The following is a 712-nucleotide window of genomic DNA, read 5'->3' as shown; positions in this document are numbered from 1 at the left end:
ATGGAGAAGTGAAATACTTCCATGACAAAGAACAGCTAAAGAATTTCATGATGACAAAGCCAACCATACACAGGCTACTGAAAGATGTTCTATAGAGGGATCAAAATGACCAGAACTCCATGAATGAGAATGGAAAGAACCCACTAAATAGGGTGAATAATGAAACACAGGAGAAAAAGAGCTATACAAAAGCAGTCTTTCCATTATTCTTTTGTATACAGCAGCAGAATATTTCCATCAGCATACTTTACAAATGGACTTCTCCTGCACCCTATGGGGCATAATTCTGTCTGGGTCTACAGGGTGGATATCAAGGAAATAGCAGTGGCTCAGCCCCGCAAGTGACACCTGGACACCAGTAAGCATCATGGACACTGTCCATGTCCACAACATACTAGAACTTTGTATGTATCCTGTGGAGGGCGATAGAACGCTCCTGTTATATTTTCCCTTATTTGGGCAAGAAGTGCTGCAGTACCAATCCCTGCTTGCCTCAACATCTTCCTCTGGTCCTGGACCTCCACTACCAATCCACAACTAGTCCCACCCAACTGCTTCCACTATACAGCTATTTAGATTCTGTTCACTTCCTCAATAAATGAGACTTGATCAGAAAGCCTGTCTTGTCTTCGTCTCTCGTGTCTCTTGCCCTGTCTTTTTCATCCCCGTTCCTCCTCCAGGTCATTACCCACGTCTCGACTCGCGGGCCGAG

The sequence above is a fragment of the Octodon degus genome, unplaced genomic scaffold, assembly GCF_000260255.1.
Source record: "Octodon degus isolate 3935 unplaced genomic scaffold, OctDeg1.0 scaffold00209, whole genome shotgun sequence".
Taxonomy (NCBI): Eukaryota; Metazoa; Chordata; class Mammalia; order Rodentia; family Octodontidae; genus Octodon; species Octodon degus.
This window is presented reverse-complemented; position numbering follows the sequence as displayed.